Source organism: Camelus bactrianus, chromosome 12 (genome assembly GCF_048773025.1).
Source record: "Camelus bactrianus isolate YW-2024 breed Bactrian camel chromosome 12, ASM4877302v1, whole genome shotgun sequence".
Classification (NCBI taxonomy): domain Eukaryota; kingdom Metazoa; phylum Chordata; class Mammalia; order Artiodactyla; family Camelidae; genus Camelus; species Camelus bactrianus.
Genome location: NC_133550.1, coordinates 18,689,124 through 18,707,681, shown reverse-complemented (window position 1 = coordinate 18,707,681; position 18,558 = coordinate 18,689,124). Strand labels below are relative to the sequence as shown.

General features: G+C 38.4%; 1 protein-coding gene across 3 annotated transcripts in view; it reads right to left on the bottom strand.

Annotated features, from left to right (window-relative positions):
* Positions 1-18,558, bottom strand: part of SLC38A4 (solute carrier family 38 member 4) — a 69,083-nt gene that overhangs the window by 44,587 nt on the left and 5,938 nt on the right. The window contains exon 1 of one of the 3 annotated variants that reach the window (XM_045523557.2): positions 17,322-17,574. The exons of the other annotated variants lie outside the window; for them this stretch is intronic. The gene's annotated coding sequence lies outside the window, so the exon portion shown is untranslated. Of the gene's footprint in view, positions 1-17,321; positions 17,575-18,558 lie in introns of those variants that run through there. 3 annotated transcript variants of the gene reach the window in all.

Here is an 18,558-nt window from a genome sequence, read left to right as displayed (position 1 = left end):
CAACTGCAGTGAGAAACAAGATTTTGATTACTTCTTTTCAATGTAGGGTTTACTCTCCAGCTTTTGTGTTTCGGGTTTAATAGCAATGAGGAGAATTTGTGATCTTTTTTGATGTCATACTTTGGGTGTCCAAATTCTTCATGTTATCTCTCTTAGTATGAACATATGGGGGGGGGGGGTTAAAAAAAAAAAGAAGAAGAAGAAGAAAATCCATACAGAAATGTTGCAGAAATCTTCCTAAATCATTCAGTGAGTAGAATTCACCTTACCCTGAAGGTGAGCTGAGTGCTTACGTTCTTTGCATGACCTGCAGGGTGAGGAAAGCGTCGGTGTGCTGTAGTCTCTCTCTTCACGGTTACGAAATCATTAACCTCAATTTACCAAAAAAGAAATAAAGACTAAAAAAAGAAAAATATGAGTATTGCCCCCAAAAGCCACAGACGAAATTAATTATAAACACAGAAAAATAAATAATTTTCTACTTCCCCTTCGGCAGAGCCTCTCCGATGTCCACAGGCCAGTTCCATTTCTCGAGGCTCCAAATATAATTTTAAAATTAAAAAAAAAATCCAAAACAGGGTGACTAAATTGTAATGCATTTTCAATGTTCCTGTTTCACAAAATAACACCTTCACACACATATACAAGTGACTTGATGAATAGGCTTATTTGATGAGAACTTTCAAAAGTCTAAATTTGGGACCCTCCCAATTAAGAGGCCCCAAAAGGCTGCCCAGCCCAGGATGCTGAGGGCGGCCCTGCTTTTCTGTTCTAAAACACCCCCCTGACCAAGAGAAGGGCAATGAGCCACGCGTGCTGAGGAAATTGCTTGGTTGATGGCCTCCTCCCTCTCTTGAGCCCAGCCTAAACCACCTTTACAGTTATACAATGGAGCATTTTGGAAATGTTTGAATAGTCACTGTGTTGCAAACTTAGCAAACAAGTTTGGTGCAGGTTGACAAACTCAACTGACTTGGCCACAGACCTAAATAGAAAATTCCTTTTAGCCTCAGCTGACAGAAAAACCAAAAAACAAAAAACCTAGTCAGAAGACAGCTCATGTTGTTCACGATGTTTTGTTCTCAGTGTTCCAGCTTCAAGAAACTCACATCTTCCTGGTCCGTTTCATTTCCTGATCCCACATTGAAAGGAGGCAGAGAAAAGGGTATCACACATTCATTCCAGGCTTCTGCCTAGGAGATACACCATGGTAGAAAAAGGATGACAAGGTCCGTGGGGCTGATGGGTGATTATAATTTAAGTAATGGACTGACATTCTCAGTGTTCAGTTAGAGCTCTTAAAGACTTGCTTTGAAGAATGATTCCTATCCTTTAAAATGCCTGCTTCTGAAAACAGCACTGCTAAGAGACGTATGATTATAATGATTAAATTTCAACATTTCCTAAACAATTAAATCACTTTGTTAATTTAAGTTTTCATACAGAATACAGTATTAATTTGGTGCTAAGTTGAGTTGACTGCCTTTCAAATTAATAGCAACTGATGGTTTAAAAAAATTACATTCTATTTGGGCCATAGCTCATTAATTTTTACTGCTCTTTCATATACCCACCCATGCCTTCCCTTTAGAAGCAAATTCCCTACCAGAACGATTTCAGTGCACTTGGATTTTGTAATTTTATCAGCGATTGGACTTTGTCAACCGGTGTCATCTTGCTCGCATTTGGACAGCCAACAGTTTCCCGAGCTGGGACCCAACAGGGTGCCTGGTTAGACTGGGAGGAGGCAGAGGAGCACTCAGCAGGAGTTCTAAGGGGAGGGGACTCTCCGAAAAGGTGATGACACAAATCTTTGCTGTAAACGAATCAGTGTCCTAGTAACAAAAGATATGCTCAGGCTGGCCTACCCAGAATATTGAAATAAGAAATGCGTGTCCACCATACAGTGTTCTTCAAAGGAATTTGAGTAGAGTAAGACATAGCATAGTGATACTGACATTTCCTCATGGACTTTTCGGGGAATGCAGAGGATTTCCTGAGTCGGGTCAGGGCTCCTCAGTAAGTGAGAGGGCAGGTTACTGCCTGGGGAGCGCTCTCTGCGCTGGGCTGTGAGCAACCCCAGGGCCCGGCCACCGCGCAGTCAGAGCCCTTCACAGCATGCTTGTTGACAGATGTACTGTCCTTTGCTACTAGGGTTAGCAGCGCCCAGCATGGCAAGATTCACTGAAATGTTTGTACTTTATGGGTTGCATGCGTTAGAAATTATACTTCCTGGAAGGCTGTGCATAAAGTTGGGAGCACCAATCTTTCTTTAAATATAGGAAAGCTGACTCAGAAAAAGTAAATGTCTTCACCTCATTCAGCAGGCAGCAGTAGAGGGACATTTGGGCAGATGGTATATTTAGGAGGTTTGGGGATGGATTCAAGTTTGTCTAGACAGCCAGTTTAGATTAGCTGTCAACAATCTCTTTTGTTTGTTTACCTTATTAATATTAGGCTATACCTAGTTCATAGTAGGCACTGTATAAATGTCAAATGAATAAAAGTCTTTATTAAAAGTATTGATTCAATCTGTGCATCCAAAACAATTCTTTAGAACTTACCTAAGGGTTGCAACAAGAAACATTCTAATAATTGTCCTAATTGAGATCCTGCTGTATATTAAAATGCAGTAGTTCCTTCCGAGGCTCAGAGCCAGCTATGAGATGGTACAGTGAATGCCCATGCTATATGCAAGGAGCTGTTAGTCCTTTAATAGAGCTGCTTTCCCAGAATATTAAGCAGTAAATTACCAATCACATGTTCAAAGAATAGTCAAAGAATAATAAAGGTATGGGAAAATTATAATTATGACAAGTTTTAAAAAGCAAGAGATAAAATCTAACAGTAATATGTGTTTATTTTTAATTATATATATAATGGATAAAAAACATTTGCAAAGGGAAAAATGCCTGAAAAAACACATATCAAAATATAAATAGCAGTTATTTCCAGATTGTGAAGATGTGGATAATCTTTATTTTTCTCTCACGTATGGTTGCCAACTGAGCTTTAAAAAATTTTTAAAAAACTTAAAAAAAATTAAACCTTAAAAAACTAACTTTTTACAATGAGAAAAAAAACATTATTAAAAACAAAATCAACAAAAACAAAGAGCTCCCTCTCTTAGGTTTTGTAACAATTGTTCATCAATCCCAGACACTAGCCACTACGTAAATCTTTATTTTTAGTGAGAATATTTTAGGTGCTTAACTAGCAGCAATTAACTCTCTTTAAAAAAAATCTTCGATTCTGAATGGGCACTTATGAGTTATTTAGAGTCTAGATAAAATTATACATGTCCAGTTTGTTCTGGAAGGATGGATTGTTTTCTCCCCATCAGCAAGAGGTACTCTAATAGATCTCAAAATGTTGTTGAGAGAAATGGAGACTTTTAAATATATTTGGAGCCTCAGTGATTTTTCATAATGCTGTGAGATAGTCAGTTTCTATTAGATCATAGTAATCAGCCATCTTCATTCATTCATTCAGTAAATATTATTGAACACCTATGTGCCAGGCTTTATAGCAGGGGTCAAGGTAAGACAGACAAAACATAAGGCCCAGTCTCTGCTCTCAAGAAGCCCTGGTCTCACAAGGGAATCCATTACTTAAGTAGGTCATGACTCTATAATGAGGTGGGTGACATGCCCATGGGAACTGAGGGATCAGAGAGTGTGGTACTCAACTCAGCTTGAAAAGGACAGAGGAGACCTCCTGCAGAAGGTGGTAGATGGGCTCAGATTGAAATAAACATGAAGTGGCCAGGAGCATTGGAGGGGGAGAGACTGCAGGCCGACGGACAGCATGAGTGAAAGCAAGGAGGCCGGAATTGGCTCCTGGCTGCCTGGTGTTTCTGGAATGCTGAGAAATGTGACTGGAGAGGTCACTGGTGGGATCACGGGGGTCTGGGTGCCATGTCTTTCTTTGTTCTGTGCAGTTCAAATGAGTTCATAAAAAAGACCAGCCCAGCAATGCCACATAGAGCTCAAAATGTCAGATATGGGAAAAAAAATGTGCTTTGTTAGGATTTGTAAAAATTAAGGTTACTGCAAACAGTAATGACCACCAGGGTAGGATGAGGCAATTCTTGCCTGCATTGTGGCCTTGGAGAGAGTGTTTAGGTGGGCTGGGCCCTCTGCTTTGTGTTCAGACCAACAGAATTGTTGTATTATATTTTGACTGAGAACAGAAAAATTCAGGTTCATAAGGTATTTTGCTTCAAATAGTGTAAAACATATGAAAAAGGAGCTAATTTCAAGACTCGTAAAAATTGAATCTTTAACTATAGAAATCCTGATTCTGTTTTTAGTTATTCCTAGATATTTGAAGATTTTTTTAAGTTAGACTCTAAGGTTCGACCTATTTAAACTTTTCTTAATTGTTTAAAAATACATCTAAGTAAAGATTGATAACTAAATTATATGAGTAATTGAATTAGTAATATTAATGTCCTAATTTGAAAGCATCTATAGTCTCTAATTCTTTTATTGTGGTATCTAGTATAGTATGTTTCTTAGGAGGAGGGAGGGAATTGGGTTTTTATTTATTTTATTTTCAGTGGAGGTACGGGGAACTGAACCCAGGACCTTGTGAATGCTAGGCACACACTCTACCATTGAGCTATATCCTCCCCATGTATCTAGTATAGTATGATAAATAACAATTGGAAGACTGATACTTGCTTTTTAATGATGGCTGATCTGATTTTTCCATGTGCATAAGACAATCATATTGATGAAAATAATTTCGCTCGTGCTTTTTTGAGTTTAAAAGGCTGATATTTCCTTTGAAACTTAAGACTTTCACTGTTAGTTTTTTCAGAGGAAGCCTGAGAGGAGCTCACTTTTTTGGTCTTGAAACTGTCTCTAGTCAACTGTTCTAATCTATGTGAGTGTGAGCCGTCTTCTGACATCCAAAGGATCTGAATGGTTGAACAAAGTCTTCCTCCTTTTTCAGGCTAACATTTAGTGTTGCACTGGATACCGAAGATTTGGGTTCAAGTTCTAAGTCCATCACTTACCGTTTGGAACTATTAACAACTTGGTAAACTCTCTGGGTCTTCATTTTCTCATTTATTAAAAATATACCATTCCTGGGATGACAACAAAACCATTGGAAGGAGCAAATGAAATGCACTCATTCATTTATGAGGACCTATTATGTGCCAAAATACACTTATAAACATGACTATAGTTCAAACTGGCAAAACAGTTCTTTCTTTCTTCCCATGGAGCATCTATTGCTGCGTTTGGACCACAAAACTTAGAAACATAAATAGGTAGTAGCTATCCTTATACAACTGTCAGAGAAATAGCAAAGTGTTTGTCCAATAGAGACACGCTGGACTGAAATTCTGATATGTTGGCATAAAATTCCTATTCTAAATAATTAGATTTAAATAATTCTGCTCATCAACATTTTTACCAAGTTAAAAGGTGAATAATGGAATGGACTGTTTTTAGTCTTTTTTTCCCTTCCTTCTTCCTGTTTTCTGTTGGTCGATCAAGCAATCATTCAATTAGGGAATAAACACTGAACACCCATTATGAGCCTGGAATGATGCTCATCCACGTCTCCCTGTCTTTATGCTTTTCTTCTATTTCTGAACATCTGCCTCTGTTTTTTTCTGACTGACCACAAGCCCTGGAAAAATGGAGAGCTTTCCAGTTGGGTTGATACACACAAGAAGGCTGAGGGTATCTACACATATATTAAGTTATGTATTATATGTCACATACACAAAGAGAGAGGTCTAGATAAACAAGTTTATACTGTACAGCACAGGGAACTGTATTCAATATCTTGTAGTAACTTATGATTAAAAAGAATAGGAAAACAAATATACATATGTTCCTATATGACTGAAGCACTGTGCTGTACACCAGAAATTGACACAACGTTGTAAACTGACTGTACTTCATAAAAATACATATAAAAAACAGAGAGAGATCTGTACACCTGTATTTACATTTACATTCATAACTATTAGGAGCCATAGTGCTTTTTCCCCCTATTTAAAGAAACTTACTTTTTATCCTTTGACTCATATGCTATATTCCTGAGTGCATTGTTATTTTCTCACCATAATTCCAAATTCTTTTATCAAATATGGTGTTAGGAGTAAACACTGAACACCGATAATGAGCCACAAACGACGCTCATCCGTGTCTCCCTGTCTTTAGGCTCTCCTTCTATTTCTGAACATCTGGCTGTTTTTGAAAAACAGTATGATATTAGGACACGTAGAGCTCACTGACTCTGGAGCCCAAAGTCAAGGATTCGGATGGGGCCCCTATTCTGCCACCTACTAGTTGAAAGACTTGAGACAAAGCAGAGTTAATCCCTCCCTCCTCTGTGCTGTCTCTGCTTCCTACAAGCCTTACCATTGTGCCCACATATTTTACTAACGTATTTGCCTATGTGTCTGCCCTCCTAGACTTTGAAGCCCTTCCTCAGAGGCAGACAGTGTGTCTGATTCAGCAGAGCTGCATGTGGTGTAGATTCTGGAGCTTGACTGCCTAGACTTAAATCTGATTCCTGTCACTTAATAACCGTCTGACTTCCGGCAAGTTGTTTGCTATCGCCACGCCTCAGTTTCCCCCTCTGTAAAAAGGAGACAGTAATAGTGTCCGCCTCACACTGCTGTTATGAGGATTAACTAAGTTTATATTCACAGAGCATTTAGAAGAGTGTCTGACACAGAGTAAACATAATATAAATATTTGGTATATATACTTAAAGAATCGTCTCTAACTTCAAAACCTAATAAGGTACCTACTTAGTAAGTCTTTGTTGAAAATTCATGTAAATATTCTGAAAATCAGTTTGCTCGCTAAAACTAGATCTAATAAAAACCATTATTACTGTGAGGATCAAATGACATAATGGATATTGAAGCATTATGGAAGCATTTTTATTGCTGTTTGGTGATAAGGGCAATGTGACATTAGCAAAAATTGATCCTAGAGTTAAATTAGTTTCAACACCTTTTGCTTAGGCAGTGTATTGTCATTGTTTATTAGACGATTATGTCATTTGTTAAGCTATTGATCAGCTCTGCTGAAAAGATAGAACAGCAGGTTTTGACCCTGACCCCTAGAATCTCAGAAAACAACCTCGTAATAAGACATGGTTTGCAATATGTGTTTGTTTAACATTAACCAACCTGTGAAACTGAACAGCACCATAGTCCGTATTTACCCCTGAACCTGCCCTCAGAGCCAGTGTTTAAACGTGCAAATGTGCTGATAGATTTTGGGGGGTTTGGTTTGACTTTGCTTTGGATTATTTTGTTTTCTGTGAGATTGACAAAACATGAAGAGCCCGATATGTACCAAGACATTTCCAGATGCCACAGTAAATGATCTACACTTTACCTCCATGCTGGGATTTGAGATGGCATTTTTGTACTAATTCTCAGATTGTCCAGCCACATAGCTTTGGTCTAATCAGAATCAGTCGATACAAAGGTAAGACCTTTTCATCACTATGAATCAGACAAGCTGGCAGCGTGGATGGATGACTGGCTCTCTTGGAGCCAGTTCTTAATCAAACAGGACCCCATGGGGGAGGGAATAGCTCAAGTGGTAGAGTGCACACTTAGCACACACAAGGTCCTGGGTTCAATCCCCAGTACTGGTTCTTTTGGGGCAGTCATTAAGGAAACAAGGTTTTTAACTCTCCCATGCCCAATTAGGAAAAGAGTCAACAAGAACAAGAACTATAATATAAAATCGAGGAAATGAGGCTGCCGTGAGTTGTTGAAAAATCCCCTAGGATTTTACTCAGTGTTTTGTGGTCACATTTTAGTCACAATATTGTTTACATATTTCTTTAATGTCCAGTAGAGTTGTTTTTTTTTTTTAATGAACTAATAGAAGGATTTAGAAATATGTGGCCAAAAGATGAAACACATTTTTAGATGTCTTCTCAACAGAGAAATTTCCTTTGTATGACTTCAATCAGCTAAATCACTCCAGCTGTAGTGGAAAAGTGAGGCTCTGTTTGTTCTTTTTTCCCTAGGATTTCAGCAAAGAAAAGCACTCAGTTTATACACGCATTATCACCAAGTGTAGCTCTACCCACGAGGCGTGTTTGGGTGTCTACACAGACTCATATTCAGTGTGTAGAAACAGGTGCGGTCACGTGTTCTCGGCACATGAGTTTCCACCAAAAATGTTGAAAGGAATAATTTTCTTTCAAAGCTTGTATTATCTCATCTAATCACACTTAGTTATTGTATATTGTGGTCGCTGAAATTATTTGAGACTAATTGACAGAAGATGTACGTGAGATAGTGTGCCTGTAATAAGTAGATTTGGGGAAAAAAATTACTTTTTAAGGATTCTAAGGTAGAGAGTACCTGTCTTACTCTTTAAGCATGGCTTTATGAATCTTACGGTGACAGACTTTGCTTTATATCTTGAGTAGACTGGCAAATTAATATCTCTTTATATTTCATTCTAATACTTTTCCCTTCCTTTCTTCCCACCTTCCTTCTTTCCTTCCTTCCTTATTTTTGCACTGAACACGGTGACTTATTAAAGAAGGTACGCATACTTTTTATTTACTTTTCTGTTAATGGGATAAAATACATGTACAGAGCTTAGAACAGGGCTTGAGAAAAAGTAAGAACTCATAAAATATTAATTGTTCTTGTTGGTTCTATATTTTTAAATTGGTGAACCTCATAAAATAGCCTAGGAATTTAACATTTTTATGAGAAACCTCTTCAACAGTAGATTATTTTTGATTCAGAAAAAGTTACCATATATTAACTAAACCCCAATTTAAACATTTCATGTTATATTCTTGGCTGAATGCCAGATGGCAAATGTAATTCCTAGGTCTACTGGCAAACTTTCCAGGAATGGTCCCCAAACTTTCATTATTTGCACTATTCACAGATCCCCGAGAGAAATAGCTTCCTTTCATGGGCTCATTCAGATATTCAGCCTCTTAAGCATTAGCATCCATTGCCTTGTGTTAACTTGTTGCAGAGTTAACATTTCACACGTAGGAAGCCCTGAAAACATGTATATGTATAACAGAAATGCTGACACGACCTTGATGCCTCCAGCCCTACCCTCGTCTGCTGCAATGTCTGTTTACTCTGGTCTGGTATTTATTAAAATATACACACTTACCATAGCAACCATTGCAACACAACGCCATATGTGTTTCTAAGATAAGGAGATCTTTTTTTTTTAAAGAAACATGCACAAATAAGTTAGTTGTACAGGTACAGACTAGATATTCTGCAAAATGGAAATGTGTATAGTAAGAACATTTTCATAGGAGACCATAAGAATATTTCCAAATCCTTAGAATGTTTCTAAGTATTGATTACTTCTATTATTACTATTATTATTTACAAAAGGAATTAAGAATGTAGGGTATTTGGATGTATAACAGTGACTCTGGCAAAGAATTTGGGTTAATGACTATCATTGTATAGAAATGATGATTTGTAAATATAACGCCTTATTTTTATTTTGAATGATATTTTACATATATGTTTGAAGTTTATTTGTTAACAATGAACCTTGAAGAACCTAAAAAAAGACACTTTATATCTTTCTAAACAAGTATAAAACATTTCTTCTATTTTTATGGTGAGAAAATGATTTGTGCTTTACTATCAGGTAGGGAGGTGACTGGGCCTGCTTTTGGCTTCAATATTTGGTGTATTTGGTGACTTAAGTCTCATGCAATTTGAAGCCCAATACACATGACTATTTCCATACTGTCCCTGTATAAAAGTGGGCTGCCCTCATTTATTTTTTCTCACTTAATTTTGATAGAGACGAAGGGAGTAAAAAAAAAAAGTTTTCACATGGGCTATTGAATTCCTTTTCTAATTTTTTTTGCAAAACAAAATATTTACAAGTCTAGAACCTCAGGACTATATACATCTAAAATATTAGTTTTATTGAAAAGAATTACAAAAGGGCACCAGTTGGCCCTTTATTTCAACTCCGATCGAAACTTTTAAAAAGTGGCTCTGTAGGAAGTAATGCCCCAGAAGGACTGGGGGACCTGGGTGTAGAATAACCTCTCAGCAGTTGGGAGGATCAAATTCCTGAAAAGTCCATGACAGGAGAATTCCAGGTTGAGTAACTAAATAGCTCACAGAGAAGATATGGCTTACGGGCTTGGGGCCAAGCCTGAGTGAATCTGTAAAATATTTGTACACTCATAAATGTAAAAATATCACCAATGATATCATTACATATTTTAAATTGATGGTGAATAAATACAATCAAATTTCAACTTCTCACCTTTTGCTCACTAAAACATTTCTAGAATCTTAACTGTTGCTGCTGCATAGCAGATTACTGTTAAAATTAACTACTATTATGTAAATTACTTACTCCTAATTTCAATTTAATGTATTTAATTTAAATGGGGAGTTTGGGATTAACAGATACACACCACTATATATAATATAGATCAACAAGGACCTACTGTAGAGCACAGAAAACTATATTCAATTTCTTGTAATAGGATATAATGGAAAAGAATCTGAAAAGAAAAAATTATATAGTATGTAGATGTATAACTGAATTGCTTTGCTCTACACTTGAAACTGACATTCTAAATCAACTACACTTCAATTAAAAAATTTTTTTTAAAATCAAGTAACTTGATTAAAAGAGTGCTAATGAAGTAACAGAAATTTATTATTAATACAGGCTGAATGCCCCTTAAAAAGTATTGTCTAGTATAAATGGCTAATGTAACCCCAAGGGGTTAATTCTCTTCTCTTTTCAATAGTTAAACAGAATGAAGAGAAATCACACTGAAGTTAAAAGCTGACAGGTGTTTGGAAAGTTTGGGTTTTTGATTTTTCACCTGGGAAAAGAAGACCTGCATATTCATCTGGCACAGGAGCAGGGAACGCTTGTAAGTGTGACCTTCATAATCCATCCCAGCACCTTTTCTTGCAAGATAATCAAATGGTTTGGGTCACTCCTCTTCAGGGTGTCTCTCGTCAGCTACGGGCAGACTACAGGGGCATGCTAGTGGGCTCTGCCACCAAGGGTCTTAAGAAAGGCAGCTTAGACAACTCACAAAACCTACGAAGCGCCTCTGCAGAAATCATATTTTCAGTCACTCCAACCCATTCCCCCATTTTATTTAAATATTATTTAATGCTGAAATTTTTGACCTTAAAACTGACTTTGTTTTTAGGCAAACCAGACTTGCAAAATGAGAAAAGCAAGTGTAGTGTTCCTTAGATGTAATTTTTTGATTGTTCTTGGCAAAGGATTACAATAAGTTTCTCCAAATGAAATCTTTCATTACTTAGCTTCACTTATATACTACCTCTCATTTTTATTTCTTATTGGGGACAATTTCCAATTTACACAAATGTAGGTGGAATAACCTAGTGAAACCTCACATGTGCATTCTCTAGCTTCAGCAATGATCGACCATGTCCAAATCCAGTATATGGATAACTGACTTGTTTTGCTGTACACTTGAAAGTAACACTGTACATCAACTACACTTCAATAAAAAAAATAAATAAATTTTCTTTTAAAAAGGAGAAAAAGAAAAAAATTAAAAAGTAGTTATGTGGCACATTTTTAAAAATCGACGCAACCCCTACTGTTTACTGGTGATGCCTTGCAATCTTAGAGAACATTGAGTAAGCACATGGGTTAGTAGACCAGCACACATTTTGAAAACAAACTGAAAGGGCATTCCAGGTCAGCCAGATTCCATCAGGAAGAAATGGCAGGTAAATCACGGGTACTGAGAGAAAGGATATTTGTGCCAAACTGGGCAAAATACGGGCTGGAGGATTCCCCAAGGAAACAGGCAAAGAATTGACAAGGTGCAATTTTCCTTTAAAACTGGAGCAATTTTATGAGGGCTAGATTGAAGAAGGCAGAAAATCAGAGTTTGAGGATGACATTTTAAAGTTATATCAACAAAATTCGAAATATTGGAAATTCTATAAGACAAATGACTGGGTTTCATCATCAAATAAATTGCAACAGGGTGGTGAGGGGGGGAGATAAATGGAGGTTGAACCCATGGGTTAAAACAGATTTAAGAGACATAATAACCAATGAGTGTGTGAACTCTCGATTCTGATTCAAAAAACTAAGGGTAAAACAAACAAAAAAAAAAGAGAGAGAGAGAGAGAGAGAATCAGATATTTGAACACTGCCTGGATATTGGATACTAGTAAGGTAATGTTGGTTTACTTAAGATGTGATGATATCTCAGCTATTTTTGAAGACTTCTTAGCTTTTTGAGATAAATCCTGAATCATGTATGGATCAAATGGTATGATAACTGGGATTTGCTTAGAAACAATCTAGTAATGGTTATGGTAGGGGCACCAGGGAGGAAAGGCTTGGGTATAGATGAGATGCAGCAGACAAGCATTAGTCATTGTTGAACTTGGATGAAGATGGGGTTACCTTATACCATTTCCTACTTTGGAATATGTTAGAAATTCTCCATATTAAAAAAGTCTCCTAGTTCAGAACTACTACATACATTTTCCTTGATATTTCTTCCCAAAGTTTGAAGGCAGAGGAAGAGACTATAAATTTCTTCAACCAATCAGAAATTTCCATTAATGGGCACTTTTGAGTTTTGCCATTACAGATGAAGTTGACAATGATGAGCTGAAGGCACTCTGAAACATTGAAAGATTAAATTATGTTTGATAAAATTTTGATATTAAAATAGATCTTGCTGTATTCTAATTCTTTGCAAATTGACAATCCATGGCAGGTGTGGTTTCCTCTTAACTGGAACACTGAATTCCCCAATCATTTAACAGTTTTTCTATATCCTTAGTTAGACGAAGGAGACTTTTAAGCAAATATTCCACCTCTGAGCCTATGAAATTTATACATATCAGTGTGCACCTCACTTAATTTTTGAGGACACCTTTGGAGGGGGTTGTCACCTTGAAACACTTGCACACATAGAGGTCCAATCACTTAACAAAGAGTAAGTATTTAAGGTGTGGCCCCAGGAACAGGAAAAAATCAGACTCTGATGGGACTGCACTCCTCAACCCAAACCCAATCTACCGTGCTATTTATGTAATGTATTGCCACTCTGTTTGTAACTACATGCTGTGATCTAAACATGTCCTTTTTAGACCTGTAATTCAAAGCACAAAAGGGGTTTGTTTAGACATCAGGGTAACCCAAAAGAAGTGCTAATGGTTAAGTCCTTGATTTGACTGAAGCCTTGCTTCAGTGAAGTATCAACCACTTTGTAGGGAAACATTAGAACACCTAATAATGTGGTATTATGCAGCTCAAACAACAAATTAACTCATGGAAATGATCACTTTTCTAAGGCTACAGGTTATATTTGTAAGTAGCTTCAAGGACAGATGACTCATCATGAGGCTATTTTAATTACTCTTTGAAGATAATTCTAGCATTTGTTCCCATCTTTATAGAAATTCACCCATCACTTGATTATCTCTTACCAAAAATAAAATCGGTGCCAAGCCACACACATTTCTCTTAGATCTAAGAAGGGAAGAATTGCTCTGTCTCAATCTGTTTGTGTCCAGTCTCAGTGGGTGGGCAGCTGGAGATTCTCGCTTCCTGGTTGACAGGCATAAAGGGACTCTCTTCTTTCTTCTGATAGCAGTTAGGGTGGAAAGACACAGAGAAGCCTAAACAAACAAATTTTGTGGTCTTTCTCCTCCACTCAGATCAAAATTATGTTAACTCTGTAAAGTCTGAATTTTTTTTTTTAGCTCTCATTAGTAATTATCATATTCATGACGGCCTGGCACTGTGCCAAACACTTCTCCTGTATCAAATCAGTAATACCTTCACCTTCCAGGTTAAGTCTTGTTACCTCCCCATTTTACAAGGTAGGCAACTGATGCTCAAAATGACTAAGTAACTTATCCAAAGACCAAAGCTGGTGAATGATTGGCTGAGCAGGACTCACACCCCCCACGTCTGACTGCAGAGCCTGGTTTCATCACCCCTGGGTACCCACTCTGCACTGGACACTGTTCCTAACAAGATCCCTGTCTTCAAGGCACGGAACTGAACCAGAGTGCTCAGCATGGGAGCTGGGGCAAACAGAGCAGGTGTCATGGAGGAAAAAATGGTGTGGCTTTCGAGAGAGAAGGGGGCAGTTCCAGGCAGAAGACATGGCATCAGAAGTTTAGGCCCAGCAATACCAAAACAGCTTGGGTCCACTTTAGCTCAAATGGAATGTTTATGTAGAGCCTAACTGAGGGTGGCCTTGACCGCCAGGTTAAGGAGTTTGGACTTTATGGAATTCTGGTATAAAAAAAATACAGTAAAGCATTGTATTTGGTTTCATTCTTCAAAGCATGGATACTGCTGTAGCATTACAAAATTGTTTAAAAGGAACTGTATAGCTAATGGTTGATTTTTGTCGACATTGAGATAGTACAGGAGATATTTCTATCTTATTTTTCCTTCAGAAAAGCTCTATTTCTTCTCTTTAAAGAAAAAGTTCAAAAAACAAACCAACTTTCTCGTCACCTCTTAAAAAACAACTCCTGCACTGTTGGGAACCACGGTCTATGTATGTGTTTACATTTTACATCACTGTCCCCCACGCCAATGGCTGTCATCATTAGTCATATAAGTAAACAGTATAATATAAGAGAGGTAGACAAAATTCACTGGGCCTTTTGTTCAGTCTTCCCATTTACAGCAAAGCATTGGCTCCCTCACGATTATGGGGCTGAGTTTTCCGCCCCACCACAGGCTGTGGGACCTTGTGGTCCAAACACAGGAGATGGGACCTAGAACAGTCTGCAAATGGACACAAAGTATCTAACGTTTCACAAAACAGAATAAATCATAGAGACAGCGCAAGTGATTCTATCCCATTTTGAAAGATTCAGCAAAGCAGATTTGCCTATAAAAGGAATTGTCAGTTATTTTAGCTATGACGGTCCTTTCTGTGTTTAGGCTTTGGAACCAGCATTCTGGACCTACCCTCCATCGTCGGGGAGGGTTTGGGATAAGGAATATGTTTCTGGTAACAGAAATCATTCAAATGGAGACTGAGAGCAGTGCCTTCAGTTACACTTGGGTCCAATCAGGGTTCCAGGTTGATAGTTCGTGTTATTTTTTGAATTGCTATGTCTCGGACAACCCCAAATGTGAAATTCTACAAACTTAAAGGGATATTTACACTTGCAGGTAGTAGTGGATTTTGGGATTTCTCCTCTGCTTGGGGGGTGTGGCAGTGATGGTTGGGGGGGCTCTCCAATAGATGCTGGCTGATGGAGGGGTCAAGTCTACCTGTTCTAGGTGCTATTCAGAAATGATACAATTCCCTTGGCTGGTTACAGCCGCCAGGGTCCAGGTTCCCTATGCTTGTGGGTGTTCAGGTGAAGGATAACGTCCTCTTTTAAAATCTGACTTATGTGACCTCTAGGAGATGCTCCTCCCACTGGCAGGTGGGGCAAAAGCCAGAGTAGGGTAACACTGGCTGTCTCTGGACCCTTGGTAGTTGCTCCAGGGCTGAAGATGCTGTTTTGACTCTGGGTGACCCTTGTCAAACAGAAGAGCCATTTGCTCACATTGCCAGCCATGCATCTGTCCCTGAGTTATCAGCTATGTGACTGAGCATAGACGGGCAGGGAATTCCTAACTACAGGGGTTTCGTTTTGCTTAGTTTCAAGAAACCTGAGTTATCTCAACTAAAGTAAAATCACAGAATAGATTATCATACAGGTGAGGAAATTTTAAAAGATGCTAAATTTTATACCTTATTAACTGAATACATACTTTTTCTCTGCCCTATTCCTTTCTCCTTTCCAACCCTCTAGTGGCCTCTGTTTTAAACAAAGATACAGTTTAAGCATCCTTTTGCCCAATTGTAAAAACATCATTTTTAAGAGAAAAACATTTGGATTTTATTCTCACACTTTTCACTTCACTCTTTAATCTAACTAAGTTTCGAAATAAGTACATCAATTGAGAGAGAGAGAAAAAAATACTAGTAAATACAATCAAGCAACTGGCATACTACTTGGCAGTAAAAACAACCCAGCTATGAATACAACGACTTGAATGGATCTCAAGAGCATTATGCAGAATGAAAAAAATCCCATACACTTGACTCCATCCATGTAACATTCTCCAAATGATAGAAATACAGAGACAGAAGATACCGGATGGTTGTCAGAGTAGAGAGAAGAGGGTGGGTGTGACTATAAAGGAGAAGTTCTGTATCTCTGAGATGTGGAAGCTCTGTATCTTGGTTGTGGTGGTGGCTGCACAAATCTGTGCACGTGATAAAATGGCACAGAAATTGTACACACCATTGTCAATTTCCTGGTATTGCTACTGTAAGAAAATTATGTCTGATGTAACCATTGGAGGAAACTGGGTTAAAGGTATTTGGAGCCTCTCTGTGTTACCTTTGCAACTTCCGATGAACCTATAATTACTTTATTTTTCTTACATAGTTATCAAAGGAATAAAGCCAACTACAAAATAAGAATCAACAGAATGTGGTACTCCAGTCATAAAGGACAGTCAAATGTGCTTACACAAACTCAAGAAAGCAAAATAATAATTAGTTCATTTGTGGTATTATTATTATTATTATTATTATTATTATTATTATTATTATTATTATTATTTTTAGATTCCTCATATAAATGATATCATATGGCCTTTTTCTTTCTCTTTTGGCCCACTTCCCTTAGAATGACCATCTTCAGGTCCAGAACCTATAATTACTTTAAAATAAAAAGTTTAAATATATAGGAATCAACCAACAGCCTGGACTCCTCTGTACAGCAAGTATAAATATAACATAACAACCCGTGCCAAAAGAAGTGTCAGATCTTTTTTCTAAAAAATGTGTTGGTACTAAAGAATTGCTTCAAAGACAAGAAGGAACAAAATAGTGATGAACTGAGTCTTCCAGACTCAGACAAAGTCGCCCTTTTCCGTAGTGCTCTGAACCGTCTGACTGCTTTCCAGGCATTCACAGAGAGAGGCTGGAAAGACGAACCCCTTTCCTAGAGCAGGCTAACGATCAAGGTCAGTTTGGTCATAACAGTTTACGCGGACATTCTCCATCCAGGTCCCACATTCCTGTCTCCCATTTGGAAAATTTCCAGAAAATAAGACCACAGCATGGAGCCCACGCAGGACGCAGGAAACATCTCTTAAGACAGAAAGGTCCCCGTAGCCTGTCTCCTTAACGAACGCCTCCCTCTCGCGCTCCTTTTTCAGTTCTTTGCTGAGTCTCCCACCAAGCTCTTCTAACTCACTCGCCTGGATTTTCTAGCGAAGTCCTAGTAAAAGCAGGCAAACCTGTGAGCGGTGCGCGGCATCCCGCGGTCCTCCTCCCTGCGCGCCGCGATCCAGCTCATGCTCCCCACGCCCCGCTGCCGGCAGCGCAGGACGCGCGCGTCACCCGCGAGCCACCGGCCACCAGCCACCAGCCACCAGCCACCCGGAGATGCTACTGAGCAGTCCGCACCGAGTACCAACAGGGCAAACCCAGCAGCAGCCCAATCAGCTGTCGGCCAAAGTTGCCTCTTGGTGACTTACATCTTTTTTTCTTTTTCTTCTTTAACATTTTTATAGTACCCTGAGTGTACTCAGTGTTATAAAATTATGCCAAAACAAAGAGCAAAGTCCTTGTCCTGAGGAGCAGGCCGTGTAAAAGGCCCGAATGACGCAAGGCAAAATGACAGGACAAACACAGGGTAGGGAGGAAAAGTAAGGTAGAATCAATAAGACTTCCAATGGACCAAGAGTGGAAAGGCTGAGTCAGGGACCCAACCCCTCCCGCGCACAAAATAGAAATTAAGATTTGCAATAATAGCAGTAGGAATAGCAGGATGTGCCATGCAGTAACATTGAATTAATTCTATAAAGTAGGTGCTTGTTATTATGTCTAATTGGAAACCCAGGGTTTCTTTTAACTGTTTCACAAACACCTCTAATGCTTACCAAGTGCCAGATATGCTTCTGAATGCTTTGCATAGATTAGCTCCTTTAATTCTCATAAAAGCCTTCCAAAGTAGGAATTGTTTCTCTCACTTTACTCATAAAGGGAATGAAGCAGTCAGATTAAGTGACTTGCTCGAGCCAGTGAGCCAAGATTTGAACTTGGAAGAATTTGTAAGGATGGAGTCGAGATCTGTATTCAGGAAGCCCAACTCCACAATGGCACCAGGATTCATATCCACACATTCTGACTCCCAACCTGCCTGCTTAACCAGGTGTAACAATGCACACTGAAGACATAATTTAATTTTAACATGTTTAGATTGACTAGTAACAATGCAGATTTACTTTGTAAAGGCTTTTAATATTGCAATGATAAAGTGTTAACTTGAAGGAAAAATATTGTTAAAAAAAAGATGAGCAGGGGACAGGTTTTCCTCCTTCCTTCCTTCATTCAACAAACATGCATGAGTGTGGTTTATGCCAGTTTATGCCCTACTATATGAGGCACCAGCGTGACAGCAGTGATCAGAAGAGACACAAATGAGAGAAAGCAAGGGAACCAGAGATGATGTTTGTTTTAATGATGGAGACA